The sequence below is a fragment of the Stigmatopora argus genome, chromosome 2 (genome assembly GCF_051989625.1).
Source record: "Stigmatopora argus isolate UIUO_Sarg chromosome 2, RoL_Sarg_1.0, whole genome shotgun sequence".
In the NCBI taxonomy this organism is placed as follows: domain Eukaryota; kingdom Metazoa; phylum Chordata; class Actinopteri; order Syngnathiformes; family Syngnathidae; genus Stigmatopora; species Stigmatopora argus.
The window spans coordinates 7,749,771-7,769,612 of record NC_135388.1 but is presented as its reverse complement, the minus strand read 5'-3'; the positions used below and the strand labels follow the sequence as shown (position 1 = coordinate 7,769,612).

Here is a 19,842-nt window from a genome sequence, read left to right as displayed (position 1 = left end):
TTTTAACGCACACACACGCAAGCCTACATTGTCCTTTTCCACACCAGGAATGGTTTTCTTTGATATTTTTGCATCGTTCCAGGCCGAGTTGGCAATTAGCCACCGCGCCAGACTCCTTTGGCAGGAGCATTGTGGTGAGAGATGAAGACAAACAAAGTGGTGGAAAAAGTCCTGCAGGGATTAAAGAAAAAGTGAGAAAGGAAAAAAAGCAAGGGAGGGGTCCGGCTGGCAGATTTATGTTTGCTTGGTGACCTGCTCAAAATAAATAAATAAAACAGGCAGTAAAACATCAAATTGGACTTTTGGCCAACTTGGACAGAAGTGGCCACAAAGGAGTGAAGGACTTTTTAAGTTGAACTTGGCAAGAAAAGACAGGTCTAGGTAATATATCGCCACTGTTCAATGACAAACCTGAATGTCATGTTCCAGTTTCCTTTCATCCCTCTCAAAGGATTTCACAAAAAAACACAATCAAATACTGATTTCCGAAACATTTTGTACCAGAATTATTTTTGTCCATAGCCATCAAGTAATTTATATTTTTTTCGTGACCGGACGTTTGGTCGCCGGACTTTTGGTCGCCGGACGTTTGGTCGCGGACGTTTGGTCGCCCAGACCCAAACAACGGGCGACCAAACGTCCGGCGACCAAAAGTCCGGCGACAAAACAAGGTAAAACCACACGGTCTACGCATCAATAAAAGCCAACAATGGCCCTGAGCAGTTTCACTAAGCGGACGTGTGAGTGTATAAGTGTTTGTATGTATATGTATGTCCCTTAGGAAGGGACGTCAGTCAGGGTCTTAACAAGTTCTCCAACAAAACACAATAAAAGTACAGGAAATTTGGAGCTTTTCTTTAGCCTAATAATTAATAGGGCATTAAGTATGACTAAATAATAATTTGCAGTTAGTATTTAGGGAATTTGAGCAACAATTTTAAATGGTAATTATCAATAACCTTCCGGGCGACCAAACGTCCGGCGACCAAAAGTCCGCCGACCAAATGGCCGAGTACCATATTTTTAATGTCACAACAAATGTTTGTATCTAATTATAATGAATATATTGTCCTTTCGATTCAATTATCGATTGCATTTTTACAAATGCAAACTTTGGGTTCAATTGAAATAATTGTCATTCCTTCTTTGACCACACGCGGTCAAATAAAAACAAATCAAAACCAAATTAAGGGTCGTTGCCAGGAATCCACTCGTTAAAAAAAATGAAATTCTTTAAATAAACCTAAAAATGTTAAGGTGCTTTGCCAGCTGTTAATTTTATGTCAATTTGTTTCCACAGAAAATCATTGTAGACGAAATAAATCGAAAAACAAAGCACCACGTGAGATTCCCTGCATCACATTTTCAGCTGTTCCTAATAGTTGGACCCACTCATGCAACAAAAGCGAATGATTTAGATTCGACATGGGTTATGAACCAACGTCACAGTCAATCAGTTTAGACCCAAGATAACCACAAACACACACACGTGCACACACGTGATGAGATGAGCTGGTTATGATTGGCTTTGCCTAATCCAAGTATAACTGGGCTGCCTCTTTAATAATAACGGTCTTACCTGAACCTTATTGAGTTCACAGCAGGTCTTTGGTCTCACCCAAGTTATTTTTCCCCCATCTGCCCTGCTATTGCCTTCACTAATAGAGTTAGGGCAGGATATGAAGTGGCCTCAACAGGTCATTCACTTTATTTGGATCTTAAAGGACTTTTTTTTTCTTATTACTGTTAGTTCTTTTATAAAGAATGCGCTTTATGTGGTTTTTTTGCATGACAAAATCATATTATTTGAAAGACTCGAAGAAAAAAAAAGAACGAAAACAAGCATGTGTGTGCTACTACAGGCTGATGGCTGCCCCCTATGGGTTATCTCGTAACTTACCGGCAACATGGCACCAATAAGTCCATGTGGAGGTCTCAAAAATTTGCTTACTTTGTTCTTGATCTTCTTGTTCCTGAGGAGACCACAAACTAAAATTGCCTTTTCTTTGTTAGAGATGATTAATTGCATTCATTATTTGCAGACTTGTTGCTCTAGGTTAGGAGTTAACCAATAGGAGTGGTCGTAGTTCATTTTGACCTTTTTTTTAAATTAAATTAGTAATATTTCAACAATTGGATCAAGCATTAGAAAAAAAGCTGTATCCCCTAATCGTTAAAAATTATATATATATCATAATTATGGTTACTTCAGTATTCCCCCATTTTCCGCGTTTTTTTGCGGTACATCACGAAAAACGGTGCTATTTTTTTGTATTTTAGTAGCATTATTTGTATTCTTATTTTAAAAAATATAATATAATCTGACCCCAAAACATTTCCTTCCTCCTCCTTTCTTGCTTTCGCCATTGTAGCAAAGCTTCCAGATATTTGAAGTATTTTTCTATATGTTTCAACTGGCCAGACAGCAGATAAAGGAATCTTTTGCCTCTTTTGCTCTTCCACTGACAAAACAGAAAGCAGTTGATAACAGAGACTTGAGCGCTTCCCGACCTCCAAAAGTCAGCTCTCATTATGTCTGCTTTTGTGCCTCCTCTGAGTGAAGCTACCTTCTGCTGGAGTGAAACAAAGGAGGTCACCTATCACATGCTGGCACAGAAAAAGAAGGCAAAACGAAAGTATTTTAAGGGGGAAAAGTGAAATAAAAGGTGTGGCTAAAATAGAATGTTAAAAGGTCAGACAGTGACTCTCAAAGTGAAGTAAAAGTAACACTTGTGGGCTCTCCCCAGTCAATTGCTTAAGTACACTTGCATGATTTGCTTCTGTATTTGTTTCTCAGGAAATCAGAAAGGCTCATTACCTGTCTTGGAATTGTCATCGTCAGTTCTATTTAATGTTTTGGAAGAGTAAACTTTTAACTTTGATTTAATCATTATCATTGAAGTCCCGTTTTATTCTCAATGTTTAACTGCAGTGGTAATTTACAATCTAGGGCAGGACAGACGGGCCCAAAAATATCGTGTTTTTTTTGTTTGCCCCAAAAATATCTTTTTTAAAAAATATTATTTGATCTAGATTAGTTTCATTGTTCCAACTGATAATTTTGTTTGGCTTCCAAAAGCAATTCTGATGCTGATACTATAGTAAGACCACATACTAATACAAAATACTGTCACTTACTTAAAAGTAAAGTCATTGCTATCATGGCTTGATCATAACCTGCTTAACTCATTGTTTTTAAATGCTTGCAGAGCAGAAAAAATATTGGATGTCACACAATTTGACGTTCAGCATCATCTTGGGATGGATGACAATTTTACTTGTTTTTTTAAAGAACCATGCAGCCATCTTCCATTCATGATTTGGAGTTTCTAAAGTCAAATCATCAAATAATCTATTGACCTCCTTAATGCCCAAAATTACATTTAAAAAAATGTTTTAATGGAAATTAGAGCAAAAAACTGATGATACATTTGCTGTAACATGACTTTTTTTTAAAAACTATAATACAATGAAGTTGTAAATGTTATGAGATCAGGTCCGTGTGGGCATGAGTGTTAGTAGTAGATGAATAAAAGAAAAACAACCCATATGTTCGCAAAAAATGTGATACGCCATGTTGTAGCAGCTGTGTGATATGCAGTCCACGCTTGCACCTTTGAGGTTGAGTGCTTAATAGACTTGTCCTGCTCCAAGTGTCCATTGTGCGCTAAATAATCATGCAGAAGAGCGCGTGAGCACCGACTAAATGCGGGGGGGCTTTCCCCGCGCAAGTCTGCCAACTCCTCTCAATAGAGCCCCGCGAGGTGATAAAAGCAGACACTTGGCAGGCCACTTTCCAGAGCAAAGCATCTGCCCATTTGCAGGCAACTGGTTTAATGTCAGACTCCATCATTCTTGCGTTGAAAATGACCTTGGCGTTGGCGTAAGCGCACCACCAACTGATGCATGGCTCTTAAGAGCAAGAGGGAAAAAATGTGAGTGCAAATCAATTCAAGTTTCAACGCAGGGCCTTGTGACGGCCATTAGTAAAACAAAGTCACCTTCAAAATGAGCACAGACAGCCATTACTTTTCCGAGAGCTGCCTTATTGACGTGCTCCTTGATTCTTGTCACGCATGCTTGCCTTGCAACTTTTGGAAATTGGACCGTCCGTTGAGTTATAAGCTCACATTCGGACGACTCTATCAAACTACAGTAACGCTCTAATTCGCTGTCAGTTCATAAACTTGCAGATTCAAAGACAAGAAATAAGGTCGCCAGTGTTACGTGGCTACTTTCGTCACGATTTATGTGTGAGATTGCACAAACAAACATGTAGAAGCTTGTTCATTTGCAATGAAGCTTCATTTTTTTCCCAAATATTCACTGGAGGTGCCTTGCTTAATTGCCTCGCGTCATCTAGTGTTCAAGAAGTGCAACAAAGTAGGCTGAACTCAAGCCTCCTGTGCAGAGATACTGTCAGAATTTTCTGCGGGCCCATAAATAGTGTACAGCAGGCTGCAGTAGTTTGGACACCCCTGTGTTAGATAGATTATATGACACACTTTTAGACGCCGTAGCCTAGAGACAACCTTTTCCTGCAATGTTGTCCTTTTGCTGCGGGTATCTTCAATTACACACACTTACCTGGGAGCCCCAAAGTGATACTAATTCTGAATGTCTGCTTTTTGTCATAGGAGAGGTGCAACCTGCTCATGTGATGGCCATGAAGCATCGTGTGAGGCTCGAATGAAGTTCACTGTGACACCTGCGAGTTCTCCGGGGAATCTATTTGACCTTTCCATCCTCATTTAAGTGATGAACAAGACACCAGTTTCGGCATGAAGTCTCTCCTCACACTGCAAGGTATTATGTAATTCCCAGGGTAGCTGTAAATATTCTGACCAATATGGCTGTGGGCAAATTATACACTATTTAATTCCCGTATAGATGTTTAGTTTAAGTATAAGTGGTCGATTTATTTTAGGTTTTTGATGTTAAACAGATTTCACCATTGTCTGCATGAAAAATGACCATCAAATTAGATTATAGATTCTTAGATTATTCACCCCGTACTTGAGAAATTCATTGTTGCAGTAGCAAGGTGAGAATACAGACACAGGAAAATACATTGTAGACATAAATAATTAGTGATATATGAACTTTAGATATAAATATGTATATGAATTGATGATGTGTTTTTTTTAACACAATCTAAAGAAATCTAAAGTCAAGCCGCCTGATGGCGTAGTGGTTCACTCGCGCGACTCCGGTGTGGGCAAGCGTGGGCTCGATTCCTGCTGATGCCAGTATGATTGCGAGTGCCAATGTTCGTTTGTCTCTGTGCCGTACGGCTAACTGGCAACCAGTCTAGGGTGTAGTCTGCCTTTCGCCCGATGTCAGGTGGAATAGGCTGCTTATTTTCCCCTTCGCTTGTAATGAAAGTATTTTCCTTTCCAAACAACTGACAATGACCACTTGAAGTACACGTTGTGTCAGATAAAACACCAAAGAGCAAGCATAACACAGCTTCAAACTTTTTTCTCAAATTTAAATTGTTGTGGCCCTCTCTCACCATGATTACTACAACAATGTTCCCTGTTAAAAAGTCCTTCTTTTGCATACACATTTAATCTTGTTTGGACAATGTGAGTCTATTGCAAACACAGTTGCTATCAAGACTTATGCAGAAAGCTAATGGAGACTAATATTGACAGTTGGAAAGCACCGATGCAGAAACAAAACATATAGAACCAAAGCTGCTGCAGGCTTTTTTTCTGTCATTCTAAATGTGTATTTTCATTGTGTATTGCGCATGTCAAAATCAACACATCCATTTTACTTGTGTTGTCGGCTGCGAGGAAAGATGGTGTGCGCAAATGAAAGTGATTAAAGCCTGGATTGCTCCATGCATTGATTGCACGACTTGTAGTTAGGTTCCTTTGACAATAAAATTGTGATAAATGAAGCAATTACAACGGCAGCCAAGCTTGAGAATCTACATGATGCTTCCGATGTCTGCGCACTCTAGAGAAATATCATCCAATCTATGGTGGAAAAAATAATGAGCCCTATTTAGAACCTTTGCTTTATTCCTAGTTTGAAACGAACAAAGTATTGAAACATCCGTTTGAAATCCTCCGAAGTTTTGACCAGAGTTAATGTCTAACTAGTTTTGTCTCAAAATATGCACTATAAACTCAAAAACTGATGAAAAACAAATGTAGTAATTGAATTCAAGATTCCGCTGCTAAAAAGGTGTTCGAAAGGTTGAGCTAGGATTGCCTGGTTTGTATATTAAAATAAGTAGCTTAGCAAAAATGTGTTGTCCTATTTTTGGATGGACTGTTTTCCAGCACGTGACACAACAAGGTTATTTCTAAATTTGTAAACAATGCCAGCCCGAAAGACAAAATGAGCTACATGTCTTTTATATATTTTAAACGTCAGCCGTAAACATTTCCCTCGCTCAGCTTTTGATCACGGAAACACTCTGTTTTTGCGTGGTAAAACAATTGTCAAAGTGAAGTATTTTCATTTGCAATGCAAATGTATCTAGGCGCAGTAGATTAAGTGGTATGCATGAAAGTGAATTATCCTTGGCGGGTGAGATATGGGCCACAGTAAATGCTTCCCATTCATCTTCCATGTACGTATATACAGTGAAAGAAGTGACACCTTAGCAGCGACTCCCCAGTGCCCGCCTTGGAGTTCCAACACTTGGCCAGCAATCTCTTTTAAATGAACTGTTTGTGTTCCTCTGACACACTCGCTGTTATTTTAATGGTCTGCAAACCACAGAGCAATATTGTAAAGGATTATTATACCTTTAAATCACCCGTGAGAACCAATCAGAGTGCATACGTATTCCATTAATCATCTTTGCTGGAGTGCTGCTCAAATTAAGCGCTGTGCTTTAGTCACAGCAAACAGGAACATGGCACAGTTTTTCAGGCCGTGGCTATTTATTTTGTTATGGAGCTGTACAACGGATTTCATGTTGGATCATTGGTGCCCAGTTAAGTCGGGATCCTCGGAAAATACAGCCCGTAAGTCAGAGAGGAATACATTTCAAAGCCAATTGGAGTGCCAAAATTATGTTCCAGTGCTAATTTAATTCACTTAGAAAATCGCTAATTTATTACGTCCCTCGCTGTTCACCGGCCAGTTTATGGAAGCCAGACAACTTATTTTCAGAGGTCTAAGAGCCATGGATGATCTATCCGTTCATTTTTCACACTGTTGCTAATAATCTAAACGATCGGCAATTTCTCAGGCAAAACACGTACAGTATCTTTGAGACTAATGCGGTTTCAGATCCTACTCAAATGTGACGGCAATTCATCTTAAAACAAACCCGGCTTGCGCAAATGTGTTGAATTATCCGAAACGCTCCTCAAGCTGTGAAGCATTAAAGAACATCAATGGATTTTCTCAAGCTATTCTCTATACCTTTAAACACGTGGAATCAATAAATGACGTGGGGGCAGATGAAAACTATAACACATAACTCATTTAACAACCCAAATCTTCAATAGCAAACCATAGTCAATAACTCAGAATTTCCTTAAAAACGTCTTGAATTGGATGCTGTTATATTTGATACATATTTACAGGACAATTCTGGCAGCCGGTGGAGCCTCATAATATATTTCTATTAGTTGTAAACCTTTACACTTTGAACAGTTCAAGCATGAATGTCACAAATCCAGAAAAGGTAGGAGAGCATTTCCATTTAGTATCTGTTATATAACTAAGAGGTCTTAATTGCTGTCTTAACTCAGAAAAGCAAACAATGACGCCCTCTCACGAGTGCATTATTTATCATCATATAGAAATACAACAAAAAGAAAATGGATGCGAGACAGATACTCATCCAAGCACAGCAAGTCAATCGATACATCAGCCAACAGCGCTCCATGCCAACGCCTCTTTAATTGCCTGTTCTCAGTGAATGATTCAGGTTCCGCTGAAGCTTTTAATGAGGTGTTGAATTTCACTGCAGGGAGTGAAACGCAGGCAATTAAAAAGGCAGATGTAGCGGCGCCCAGGTGAACTGAAGGATGACTACATAACATATTCACATCGTCAGAGCGGATGATGGGAACTAAAGTCCGGGATGCATTCCTGTCGAATCTTTACGTATATAAGCTTGGAGAGCGTAACAAAAAAAATGGGAAATTACCCAGACAACAGTGTTTGTTAACATTCCTCGCAGTATTATTGCTTGTCACACCAATTCATAGTTCGCTCACACATTTATCATTCTGCACGGTAACGTGAAACAAAAGGAGAAGGAAAGAATACATAAAAAGTCCTGGGAACATAATCGTTTTTACACAGAGCCTTGTTTATGTTGATTTATTCGGGTTAATGGTGCAAAAGTGTCTATTAGCAACTAATCACAATTTGCTCCCCTTTAGGCTTGAATGGATCAGTGAGTTTAGATTCAACCAACAAGTCGCGCATTCTAATTAAGGCGATTGAGTGTTGTGTGAGACACTTACAAACAGGCTAATGGCCTATGCGCTAACATGCCGTTTACAAGGAAATAGACGGCCACGGCCCCACATTTTGGGGCATGAGGTCAGCATGTCCACCTTGTTTTAGGGTGGTACTGGTTTGAATCTCTATTGGGAACATCTCTGTCTGCGTTTGCATCCTCTAAAAATCTCTTGTACTTTCCAGACAGAAAGTTGGGTTAGGAAAATATGGTTTAGGGTTTGGTTTCAAACCAGGGTGTGGATTTCCAGTTAGGGTTCCAAACTCAAGTGGGGTTTCAAACTAGAGACTCAAACTGGTTTAGGGTTTCAAACTTTTCAAATTAGGGTTTTTGTTCCAAAGAGGGGTTTTGAACCCAAGTTACTGTTAATAATAAGAATTTGAAACTCAGGTTAGGGGGTCAAATTGGGATTGAAAACATTTGGATTTGGATTTTCAAACAACGGCATCATCTGCCTACATGTGTTGCCACCGTGTTTATGATGAAATAACACGCAACATTGATGCTTTTCTTTAATCAGTCTGTGTTTTGTTGCCTTTTAGCATCAAGCCAAAAATACTTCTTAGCCAAAGCTGAATGTATATATTTCTTTGAAATACACCACATGCAGATTTTTTTTATCTTCATATAAGTCGTAAAAGAAGGCTTGTTCCTCAAGTCACCATTGTAGAATGAAATAAATCAGCGTTGTCTCTGTAGAATTAACAGAGTTCTGTACGTAGCGCAATTGTTCTGTCTTTCTTCTTCTCTCTTTCTGATGTTTTTGCTCTGCAACAAGTAACTCAGTAGACAACTGGTCTTTGTCTTGCAGCCGCTTGTACGCTGCTTCGCTTAGCTGAGCCTTGATCTGCCATGTTCGTCCCATCCCAAGCTGCTTTTTACTCCTACACAGTTAGGCGGGCTTTACTTCTTCTTATCACTTGTCTTTTGCCTGTATGAAAATGTTCACATTCATCTATTATGTCAGATTCTTTTTCAATTCCTTACTCATTCAAGTGATTTCTTTCCAAGTCGAATCAAACAATTCAGTGATGATAAAAATTGCCACAGACTAAACAACTTGTTCCTTGCTACCCCATTTTTTGCATTTAATTTTAAAACAGCTGTTGAGTGCATACAAAATCGCTATGAATGTGTAAAACTCCTAACGCAGGACCAATTATAATCTTAGACTTTTTCAGTTAATAAAGGGGGATGGGGGAACAGTAGAACTATGCAACTGTGCATGCATATTTTTTAAATGCGGAACAGAGTCATTTTCCTCAAATATTCTTCTCTCTTTTTTTATCCATTTTTCCCCGTTATTGTCACCGTTTCTGGGGATTAACATTTAATATTCTCGGCTGTCGAGGATTAGAGAACAGGTGACACCGTTTTTTTTCTGCCACGCTACTGCCGTGTGCCCAAATTTCATCCTGGATTACGACTAGGAGATAAGAAAACCAAATGATAAAAATGATTGTGTTTGATGTGAGCCGCATTTTTTTTTGGGGGGGGGCACAAATGGATTAAAAAGGATGAACCCAGGTGGACTCCTCTGTCCAATGTCTATAATTACGGTGGCCCTTACGTGCACAACAGTTTTAAATTTCAATCAACAATTTTCATTTTAAAAAAGGCGGCACGCTAGTCTTTTTTTTCATTTGTCTGCTATTTTTAAAGGTCGTATAAATACCATCTGCTGCTTCATTCTTGCAAAAAATACAAAATGTCTCTCTAATCTGGCCCACACCACCAGATCAATTGAGCCGATGACATGTTAGGCTTAGCTTGGTGTGCATTAACATCCGTTTTGGGTGCTGACTGAATGACATCGCTAACCAGTAATACATTAGTATTTTCCTGATCTCATTTCAATCTGTACTGCAGTTAGAGCATCTGGACTGTTTGTGAGCACGTTGATATTCGCATGGGCTTCATATGACACACTTTAAGAAAGAGTTGACTGACAGCGTATTATCATCGCTTTCACTCCACTTTTGTTGCCACAACCCACGGCTCATCGGTGGTGACAGCTCCGGCAAAAAAAATAAAAAGCAAACAGCCTCTTGACATCCTAAGTGGAGGTTTCACTGCCAGTTAACACTTACTGAGAAGCATCAGTCCAATCATACATATCTTTTTGTGGGGCAGAGGCTAATTACTTGGACTTCAACCCGTGTAGCTGAATAACCAAGTGTGGAAGATCACTTTTATGCAGCTTCCAGAAACACGGACCATCCTGGGATCGGGAATTCCGCTTCATTCCTTAATTCTTTATTGGCGCATTCAGCATCCATTTTTTAAATGACTAAACTCTCTGCTTGATAAAGACGCCGTACATAATAGGATTTAACTGTTATTATCAGGATGGTGGGTGTAATAGTAGGGGATTAGATGAAGTTTCTAGTGTGGCACTCTTCTGATTTCAGACAGACTAGCTTATGTTGTACTGGGTTAGCGATTTTTTTTTTAATCCCCTCAAAATGATGAAAAGTGTCATCTTCATCGGTATGTTTATTTGAATCAATGATTGTTGACATTAATCCAAGGTCAGAGACCGGTCGCCTTTGTAACAGGCATTGTGACAATCTTCCACATCGGCACACTGGGAAGAGATGAGTGATCCGTCAGTCAAACCAAATCATTTCTTTTATAGAAAATGAGTTCTTGGAAGCAAGGCTATAGAAGGTTCATTGTAGTCCATTGGAGGTCGGGTTAATGGTAATGGATTTGTCATTGTCAGAGCTGTTACTCCACGGTGTGTAGTGCAATCATCATCCTTAAGAATCATCTGTCAAAACAGTGTAGACAAACGTAGTAAAAACAAGCATGTCTCTCTAGCTGAATGTTCACCTTTAAGCCAAGGTGAAGGGCGAAGCGATTTCTCAAAAGTGAATTTTTCATCCCCAAGGCATGAGTCAAAAGAGCTTCAGAAGGTCAGTGATGAAATACTGCTAATGCAAACTGGGAAAGGTACAACAGAGCGAGCCCTCGCAAATCATAAGAAATAATTTAGAGAAAAAAAATGTAATCACATTTATCTCATTGCGTTTTCAGTGGTTTAAGCCTGGCATAATTGGGCACATCATCTTTGCTGTTGTTGATACATGTTTGTATTATGAGCTAAATTTTCTTTTGCGACTGTTTCAATGAACAGAATGCATTTCAAGGATATCCACTCTGTAACAGATAGAATGCGGGGATGCGTCAATAATAGAACAAAAGTCGAAGAATTGAGTATGTTATGCTGACTATATATGCAAATAATAAGATCTAAAGGGAGGATAGGCAGTTACATTGTCTGCGATGACTTTATAGATTGACAATGTCAATGAATTACAATTGCTTGGAAGAAAGTTTCATTGAAATATTATATTTATTAGTACCGTTTACTACTATATTTTATGGTAAATGATGTGGTACTTGCAGCAAATCTCTTTTAACCCATGGTAAAGCCAAATGTTTTTGTTGACTATGGACAGAAAGACAGTCTTTAGACAGATTTGTATCATAGTTAATTTTTTAAGGAAGTTGTACATTTATTCTCATGGGAATGCAAATTGCACCGGTGTTTTGGCCCATACGCTCAAAGGATTTAAACTGGCAATATTCATTATCAACTTTAGAGTGAAAACTACGTGGTAATAATGAATATTGCCACCTTGACTTTATCTTATTTTTCACATTTGATGTAGTGAAACACCTGAACCAAAGTTGTCAAAAAATAATCAGTTGGCATGAAAAGAACAATATCAAGAAAAGCTGTGGAGAGGAAAAAACAAACAAGTGGATTCCAAAAGAAAAAAAATGCCTTAGTTATCCTATAAAATATAAAATAAACTATACTTAAAAAGGCAATCACCTTAAAAAGAAAAGAAAGTAAAAGCATACTGGCTGTATTGGAATTTTCAGGCAGTAGTAGGACAAATATGTTAATTGATCTTTTGATAACTATTCATACAGGGCAAAGATATGCATGCATAAACAAGGAATTTTCATGAGGCAATAAAAATGTAAAACCATCAATCGGCATAATTCATATAACAAGCGATATTTTAAGGATGGTAATGTTGGCTGGATTAGCGGAGAAATGGTGTCTAATTGAGTCAGAATAATAATAATTATGATTTCCCTTCTCCATTTATGACCTCTTCAAGTGTCATGTCGAAATGTCAATGAGTCTTTAATTATAAACGTTAGACCTTTTGAATAGTTCAAAAGAAAAAGATCAAGGGTCAAAAAGGCTCATACTTTTGATTTCAACAATTAATTACCAGTAAATTCGCCCTTTGTCATTCCTTTAAGCCACAGGTGTCAAAGTGGCGGCCCGTGGGCCAAATCTGGCCCACCGCATCATTTTGTGTGGCCCGAGAATGTAAATGTTGAGTGCCAACTTTCTGTTTTATGATGAAATTCAAATGAAGAATGTAGATTATTTCCTGTTTCCTCATTTTAAATCAATAATTGCAATTTTTTTTACTAATTTGAATGTCCAAAAATGATCTATCGATTAGCACGATCAAGAAAGCTGTCAATTTATTAATCGATTAATTTTGGCAGCCTAGTTGGAAGACATAACGGCCCTCCAGATGTAATTGAAACTACCACGTGGCCCGCGATAAAAAATGAGTTTGACACCCCTGCTTTAAACTCTTTAGGGCAAGTGACCATTCAACACAATTGTTACACAACAGCCTATCTGACTCACCTGGAGTCAAGCCCTAAAAAGCCATCATGAAGCGTCCAAAGTTTTCCTGTCCGTGCATCTCAAAGTAGTCTCCATATTATTCCAACCTTTTATCCTTCACTGCTTCCTTTGCTCTCCGCATCAAAACAGACAGCCGGAGGTGCGTGTATTCTTATGTATCGATCGATTCATTTTTAATGTCCCCCACGCTTCCCTGAGCAGGAACCGACGCACGTAGGTTCCGCCGGGGCAAATGATGCTGTCAAAGCCTAGTTGCCACTCTGTTGAACCTAAAAGCAGAGCAGACAACCTTGGAAGTGCGTTGCGAACATTCCCAAGAGATATGATGACTTATGAATAGTCTCTGTTCTTGTCTTTCCAAAATGTCATAACCTTTTGGTCTAGTGCCTCTTCTTTTACCACAGTCAACAATGGACAAAGACAATACTACTACTACTACTTTTCTCCTCAGTTCTAACTGCTTTATTTCATTTTCTCATTGCAATGGAGGCAATTTTATTAATGAAGGCCTCGGCCATTTAAGTACCAGTCAAAGCTCAGTCATCCGAAATAGCCAGCAATTATTTGTTCAAGATACTGAAAGATATTGAGTTAGAACTGCCCAGCCGGAAGATGAATATGAGCCAATTTAAGAACCCGATTTTGTCTTATAACTCTTTGAAATTGAGTTGTGTTTTCTGCTAATTGCCACATAATGGTGCCGGAGGTTGTTCTTTGCTTTGACTGTCAAAATGTTGATTCACATCAGGGGTGCTGAATACATCAATCGCCATGGTACGACAGTAAGATTTAATCCAGTTTGTTGTTTTCCTCCAGGCCTGAGCGGTGTGATTATAATATACTAAACATACACCGCGTAGCTGAATATTAATATTTTTTTCAAGCTGTAAGCCCACTTTGACGTTTCAGTAGTTGCTGAAAAAACTGTTTAATGAGATTACTGGCAGCGGGTCAACACCAGATCAGAACAATTCATTTTTATGTATTCATTTTCCGTACGGCTTATCCTCCTAAGGGGGTCCTGGAGTCTATCCCAGCCCACTACGAGCACCAGGCGGCGAACACCCTGATTTGGTGGCCAGCAAATTGCAGCAATTCCTTTTTTTTGTCACGACCAGAGCTGACAGCGTGGCGTTGTTGTTCCCTTGACGATGTTTGCGTGTTGCGTGTATTCTCATTGCATAAGAAGATTTGAAAATGTCACTTCTAATAAGTTGCTGAATAATATTAAGATGAATAAAATCCACTAATAGTACGAGAATGTAACATCAGCTCAACCTTTTTGTAATCCAACAGCAAACAGAAGTGTTTGAACTTCATAGTAGCAGAATATTCCTGAGTCTTTTACCCGAGTGTACTGTACATAGTCCACTTTATTTGGAATCCGTTTACATCTGATTTGACTGAAGGCACCTTTGATCTTCTGCTTTTCATGCACTCCCATCCTCTGTCTAACTTTGGTGAGCAGCTGTGCCTCTTGCTTCAGTTCCATCAAAGTGTCACTTCTAATTTGGTGTTTGTGCTGACTCTATCCCTGCGAGCAATCAGTGAAGAAGACAACCATTACTCCTCACTGTGACAGTTCCCTTCAGACTCCCACTGGACTTTAATGACACCTGACAGAACACAGGTTTGCTACTTAGCAAACTGCCCTCCCTAAGTTCCCCGGAGAGAGCCGATGGGGTGGGTTTGGATAATACATCCTTACTTGGTATACAAACAGCACACAGGGGAAAGCGTGGCAAGTGATCCGGTATTACAGAGCGGCAAAGTTGGTAGAGCTGGCCGTCCAGCGACGGGGGTCAGCGGTCCCAATCCTGTCAGCTGTCAAAGTGTCTGTGGGCAAGATACTGAGCATTAAATTGCCCCCAATGTGTATATGAATGGGTGAGTGTCACTACTGTAAAGTGCTTTGGCCACTCTGATGGTGTAGATCAGCGCTATTCAACCCAAAGTGTAAAAGATCCAGTTTGGAACAATGGCTTTTACGCTGCAGATCTGGGTTATCATAACTATTTATTGTATTATAACCCCTAGGTATGAGTGTGAATGTGATTGGTTATCCGTCTCCTTGGGCTTTGTGATTGGCTGGCCACCAATTCTGGTGCCCATAATTGGCTAGGATAGGTTCCACCACCCCCCATGATCCTGGTGAGGATAGAGGATAAGCAGTACGGAAAATAAATGAATGAATGTTTAGTTAGCACTAGGTCAAGTGTTCAATCCCTAGGTCCGACATTACTGTGTGGGGTTTGCATGTTCTCCCTGTGCCTTAGTGGTTTTTCTCTGGGTACTCTTGTTTCTTCCTACATTCCAAAAACATGCAGGGTCTAAATTGTTCTTTGGTATGGTAGGTGAGCATAAGCAGGGCAGAGGTAAATGAATATTTAAGTAGTCCTAGTCACTGTGTCACATGAAATGAATTCAGGATGTATCTAAACACCTTCTTCGTCTCCCATATTCAGCATAACTGACTTAACTTTAGTTTCTCCTGCCAGAAAGGGGCGCTCTAGTTTGTCTTTCTATAAAATTGTTCTTGTAAACGTATTCTGCCTGGATGGTGTGTTTTCTTAGTACTTCCAATTTGAAGTGGTTGTGTTCATTGAAAAAGCTTTTCTCACATTATGGCACTGACCTTAATGGCTGAGTAAAATCAAGTGAGGAAGCTGCGCTCCACGTCATTGGTCTGTACATTTCGTCAACTCGCCAGTAAGTGTCCAAGTTTGCAAATAAAAAAAGGAGAAAAAGGTTTATTACTGGCTAGTTTTAAATGGATAAGGAAGCAGTGCCAAATATGGTTCTATTATCATCATAGTGATGGGCTCATCATTTAATGTACTCATGAAGTGTGACTTTTTGGACTATAAGCATTTAAACTAACTTTTCCAGAGTAACATCCTGAAAGTGAAGTCATAATTCTTAAATTACTGCTTATCTATAGAAGCCTGGATGGCACAGAAACACATTTGGCAGCAGCAGTATTAGATGTGAGGTCATTGTTCAAAACTGATCCAGAACCTGAAATAAGATGACAAGTGTCCCCATCACTTCTTTGGGGTGCAACGTTTCAAGTCTTTTTGATTTACTCCTTGCTTTTTAGCTTATGTAAATTCCCTTTTATAAGTGCTCACTTAATTAAGTGAGCTGTGATAGAAGACAATTTTATGTATGCAGTTCTTTATATCTGTAAATCACAAAGCATGAGCGGAGCTGGGAATACCAATGCTAATCCATTTAATATTGTTATGGCCATATATTTATTTCTGCTGATTTAGAACGCTGACACTCTGGCACGCTCGTCACAATTGTGAATTAAATTGTAAGTGGATAGTCAGAGGAGATGTTTAATTAGGAGTCCTGCATCAAATGCCAAAACCTATAAAATGTTATTTTCAGTCTTTAGTATTTTCAGTTTTTAGAAATACTGTAAATGTCAACCATGCCTGGTTAAGAAAGGGTTATGTTTTGACCTCCATGAACAACGTAACAATTGCTACAACAGGAAAGGTATAATCAGTACAGCTGCGATTGATGCAGGATGGAGAAACCCATTTTATAGCCAGTTTTAAAGTATATAATCTTTATCATTTCCAGTGTATAAACACAAAGCCTAGGCTTCCTCCATAGTAAACACAAATTGTGCTACAGTCTGGACAACAGCAGTTTACCCACTTACCCATGAAATAGTGTAATTTCTTTCCCAAATTTGTACTTCATCTTGTTCACTAATATTTTATGAAGTCTGGACGATGTTAGTTACCCGACTGAAAGAATGACAACAAGGGTTATATTCATAGAAAAGCAAGAGACTAGCTTCACGCTGCAAAATATGACTTGACACTTGCAGTTATAGCCTGCTTTATCTTCTATGATAAGATCATATGCTCTAAACCTTTGGATGTGTTTAGGTAATGTATTCAAACAAAAAAACTCACATCTTTCCAAATGGTGGGGAAGGCTTTTTGAAAATGAAGAGGTAAAAGATAAAGGCCTTGTAAAAAAAACCTGGCATAACACCTGGCTCGTAAAGACAGTGGGCTCATAAAGAGGAACCACAGCTCTCTGCTGACTCCTTCATTCTTCGGCTTTAGGCTTTACAATGACAAGTCTCGCTCTTAATATACATTGGATTTTCACCAATATCTTAGAAACGAGCCGTGTTAAAAGTGCTTTGTAAAGCACACATTTACAGATTCTTGTCAAATACAAACCGCATGGTGCCACTGCCTGCCAAGTATTAGTAGCAGAGCAGGGCCACTCCTGTCATTTCATTTGTTTAATCAATTATTTACAATATACATCAATGGGAGGTAGGGTCTTGGATCCACATACCTTTGGGCTCCATGTTGTTCCCATTTTGTGCATTGGAGCCAATCCCTGCTGATTTTAGGCAATGATACAATCATAAACCCCATAAAATATTTGTTTAAATGGTATAAAGCCTGCCTTTGCATGGGTGAATTGAAGGAATTACTAGACAGCTCCATGACTGCTCGGAAAACTAACAAAAAAATAAACTAAAGCCAAAAACACTTTAAAATCGGACATGGCAATATTTTGAAACTTCGGTATATTTATAGCGTTAGTTGCAGTAAATACAAATATTCCGCTTAATAAATGGCACCTGGCTGCGATGGTTCTGCACAGCAAGAACAGGGTGTAATTTCCAAATCATAACTGGACAGAAGAGAAAGATGTGGGTGTGAAAAATGTGAGCTTAAGAAACCTCGCGCCGCTGGTGACCTTTTCTGTCTGCAAGAGGCAAAGTTGAAGTTTGTGTGAGCTGATGAGATGTCAGCAGCAGCTCATCTGATGACACTTCTCACTTGTGGCTCACATTTGCTTTTCTCGGGGCCAGCAGGTCCTATGATTGAGGTGACGCCTGTGGAATGTACTGAATTCTTGCGGGATGAAAAATGTCCACGCGGAGTTTGCTATGGATACAGAAAACGACTTGTGTTTTTCTCATTCAGGTCAAGGCCAGGGTCCATCAAACATGGCTCAGTGTATTCTGTATTTCTTCTGTAAAGTAAACATTGTGTGCGGTGTTCATTCATTCATCTTCTGTACCTGTCATCGTCGCGAGGGTTGCTCAGATCCTGGAGCCTATCCCAGCTAACTATGGGCGGGAGGCGGAGTACTGCTCGCCAGCCTAACACAGGGCATTTATAGACAATCGACCATTCACACTCAAATTCAAACCTAATGAGAAATTTGTGTTCTTTTTACCTAACTAGATGTTGTTAAAATGTGCAAGGAAGCCAGAATACTTGGAGAAAACCCACACCGGCATATGGAGAACATGCAAACTCTGCACAGGAATACCAAGGACCAGGACCTAACCCTAGATCCCAGAACGGTGAGATAAGATTTTGTTTCCCCACATCATATTCTAAAATATGATTGAATATGGCCAGCAAAAGAAGCTTGGGGTCATCCTACATTGTTGTACTTCTCAGATTCATCTGAGTGTCACTTGATGCGTCCATAAAATTTTGTTTCTTTAACATTCAGGACTACTACAGCAGGTAGCCAATGCGTGAGGAGTAGGCAGCCCAATCGGAAATACTCGCATTTAATTGGTTGAAATAGACACAGCATTTAAATAAGTCTGACCAGGGCTATTTCACCTATTTTCAGGAAATTCTGGCTTTTCTTTACACGTCTCCACTATTGCACATTGGAAAAACTGAAATTGTGTGTCTTTACACTTTATTAAACAACATTTTTTTACTGGGGTGCTTGAAATCTATGTGCTTTCTACGCCTGGGAGAAGCTTACTAATTCTAAAAGCCTCCTTTAAAAATGCCTGTTAGTGAGGTTGAAAATGACACGGCTTTCCATCCTGCAGAAATAAAAGCCCAATATTTTTGGCTGAAAAATGCAATTTTTGCGCAAGTCAGCAGAGTCACTTTTTTCCCTGCCGACCACTCAAAATGAAAGGTGTGACTTGATGGCCAAGGTATCTGATATCCCAGCACTTGCAATCAAAAAAGTAGAACGCGCATGCGACTCTCCCCCCTTCTTCCCCTCCAGAGCTTCTCTGTTCCTTCCCCAGTCGGGATTATTTACGAGAAGATCCAGTAGACTGACGCGGCACAGGGCTCCTGCCCCAAGAATGCCCGCAGCCAAGCAGCAATCAAAGGAAAGCGTCGTCTCTCTTCCACCTGCTCCCATGGGTGCTGCTGAGGCAGCGCATTGGGGATGAGAGGCGAGAGGTGGTACTCAGGGATGGGAGGGAGAAAGAGTGTGAAGAGCAAAACCTGTGGGGGAAATAACACTGAAAGAAGGAAAAGTGGATAATACCATCTGTAGGGTGAAGATTGAAGTTTCAAAATGGGGGATAACATGAGTTGTAGTCGTACTTCAAGCAGCTATGCAATTGTTGACCACACTCATAATGACTCAAGTCTAAAAGACTGCAGCAGCACAGGAAGCAGGCATTGTTTGATTGTTAACAGTTATGCTGCCAGAAAAAGGATTTTTTACTCTTGGGACTCAATCTGGAAATGACACTACGTAGCTCCTATTTCAGCGGACATGTGGTTAGTGTGTAGGCCTCACAGTTCTGGGGCTGACGGTTCGATTCCAGATGGGTCCACGCTGTGTGGAGTTTGCATGTTCTCCCTGAGCTTGTGGGGGTTTTCTCTGGGTACTCCGCTTTCCTCCCACGTACAAAAAACATGCGGAGTAGGCTGGTTGATCACTC

The 19,842-nt window shown here is 39.7% G+C and overlaps 1 protein-coding gene across 1 annotated transcript in view; it reads left to right on the top strand.

The window, feature by feature from the left end:
* Window positions 1-18,493, top strand: part of mdga1 (MAM domain containing glycosylphosphatidylinositol anchor 1) — a 164,693-nt gene extending 146,200 nt beyond the window's left edge. The window contains exons 23-24 of the transcript XR_013298099.1: window positions 4,638-4,806; window positions 18,371-18,493. The gene's annotated coding sequence lies outside the window, so the exon portion shown is untranslated. The remainder of the gene's footprint in view (window positions 1-4,637; window positions 4,807-18,370) is intronic.
* Window positions 18,494-19,842: the final 1,349 nt, after the last annotated feature.